Source organism: Euleptes europaea, chromosome 2 (assembly GCF_029931775.1).
Source record: "Euleptes europaea isolate rEulEur1 chromosome 2, rEulEur1.hap1, whole genome shotgun sequence".
Taxonomy (NCBI): Eukaryota; Metazoa; Chordata; class Lepidosauria; order Squamata; family Sphaerodactylidae; genus Euleptes; species Euleptes europaea.
Genome location: NC_079313.1, coordinates 44630711 through 44633419, shown reverse-complemented (window position 1 = coordinate 44633419; position 2709 = coordinate 44630711).

The window sequence follows — 2709 nt, the reverse complement described above, 5'->3', positions numbered from 1 at the left end:
TTTGGCGGAGGTGCCAGGGAGGGCAGAGTCCTCAGTTGGGATGCAGCGCTGAAGGATCCACCCTCCAAAGCTGACATTTCCCTTAGGTGAACTGATCTCTGTACTCGGATGATCAGCTGCGATTCCAGAAGAGCTCCCGACCCCACCTGAAGGATGGCAACCCTATGCAGGCAGGGAAGTATTTTGTTCACTAGCAAAAGGCGCTCTATACAGGCTTAGGTGTACTCAGTCCTAGATGCCAGAATTTTTATAACTATAATGTGGCAATCTCTGCTGTAAAATACATGAATAAAATGTTATGATAAGGGAAAAGGAGGTTGCAAACATTAGAATAAATTTCTCACGTATATGTATTATTTCTGTTTTGGAAGGACCAGGCCAGTACTTCATAGCCAGTACTTCAGCTAACCACAAAATGTCAGGGAGTGAGGTTATGCATAACTCTAATAGTAGATCTTCAACATTTCAGGTAGAAGCTCTGTTTAACAGCATGCCTTTTAAAATGAACATATTGTTTTAAAATATTTTTTTCACATACAGCTTACCTTCAGTCACACATTGAAGATCCTTGTGGTGTGGTGGCAGCTGCTACTGAAGCTACATTTTAAAAAATCCATTCAGCCAATGGACAATGAGAGGCTTTGCTTGGCAAAAGCGCCATCTGTCTAAAAATACTTGGTTGGTGCTAGGAAAGGTGTTGGCGGGTGAAATGGCACCTGCAGATGCCATGTTGGGGACGCACAAATTTAGGGTTGCCAGGTCCCTCCTGGCCACCAGCAGGAGATGGGGGGGGGGAATAGGGTTTGCTGGGTACTCCTGAAGATTTGGGGGTGGGGCCTGGGGAGGTCAGGGACCTCAGTGAAGAAGAAGAAGAATTGGTTTTTATATGCTAACTTTCTCTACCACTTAAGGGAGAATCAAACCAGCTTACAGTCACCTTCCCCTTCCCACAACAGACACACTTTGAGGTAGGCAGGGCTGAGAGAGCTGTGACTAGCCCAAGGTCACCCAGCTGGCCTTATGTGTAGGAGGGGAGAAACCAACCCAGTTCACCAGATTAGCATCCGCCGCTCATGTGGAGGAGTGGGGAATCAAACCCGGTTCTCCAGATTAGAGTCCACCGCACCAAAACATCCCTCTTAACCACTACACCATGCTGGCTCTCCAATACCATAAAGTCCACCTTCCAAAGCATTCATTTTCTCCAGGGGAACTGATCTCTGTGGTCTGGAGATGAGCTGTAATTCTGGGGGATCCCCAGGTCCCACCTGGGGTCTGGCATCCCTACATGAATTACACTATCTTACACAACTTTGAAAGGTAATATTGATTAGATTTCTGAATCTAGATTCTGCTGTGCCCTCACTGAAACTTTGACAAATGCAGTGTTCAGATATATTATAATATAGCCAAATACATTGGCACAGATTTTGAGGATTAAAGACAAAGTATGTGATTCAGAGAGCCAATGCACATATGTATGTATATAAATATTTATACCTTTAGTCAAGATTTGCTGATTCAGAACTGAATGTGTAAAATTACTCAATGGACATGCATCATGTTTATGGCAATACTAAAGTTTTATTTGTGGTGTTTTGATTTGTAATGGATCATTCAACACTTGATGCTTCAACCATTATGAAATGAATGTACATTAAAAACTTTGTTAGCCAGGGCTTAGATATCCAGAAAACTCAAGTTAACCAGCATTGCCCAGAGGACAAGCTCCACCACACTCCTGTGTCTGTGGGCACATGTATGTGTGCCTCACCAGCTTGATACCTCTGACAGTTCCTGGGTTTTTGACAGCTGACAATGCCAGCTGACATCATCTTCAGGTACCTCCTTCCCGCTCAGCCTACATAAAGCTGGCCATGAGCCAGCTGTTCTGGTATGCTTCCCAGTTACCCAGGCCTGGCAGGGAATTCCCCAGCCCCCATCTCCTACCCTCAAGATATAATAATAATAATAATAAAAAAAACCTAAGGAGCAAGATGAAAAAATATGGCCTCCAAAATGATGTTCTAGGAAATTCCCCATGTCTTTGTGGATTCGCTATAGACAGTAAGGGAAACTCGTAGAGTGTTACCTAGAAGTGACATCACGTTCTGTCCACATATTACCCTTCCCATGCACCACCCCAAATGTCCCAGCATTTGCCTAGGCAATTTTGGTAAACCTGTCTTTTGGAGGGCTCCCAGGCAGCTGGCCCTTTTGACTGCTTCCTGCATAGGATGGCCTGTCTCCATGGCACTCCAGATGGGGTGAAGTTTGCAAATTCCTCTGGGATGGAGGTAGGGCAGAACAATAAGCTTGAGTATCCAGCACCTTTGAATAACTGGCAGTCCCCATTCCATATGTGCTGGATAACAAAGCTTTTACTGTACTATATATACAGTATATATTAGATATTTATACACTGCTTTTAACACACAATTGTGACCCACAGAGTTTACAACATCATTTTCTTCGCTTCCATTGTATCCTCACAGCAACAACTTGTGAGGTATGTTAGGCTGAGAAAAAGAGTGACTGGCCCATGGTCACCCAGTGAACATCCATGGCAGAGTGGGGATTCGAGCTAAATTTCCCAGATCCTAGTCTGGCATTCTACTCATATCACCATGTGGTTTCCCACTTTTAAGGCAGCTTGAGGAGACTTAGCTTGCAAATCTCCCTCAAAGCTAACTTCTGTTTTTTTCAGGA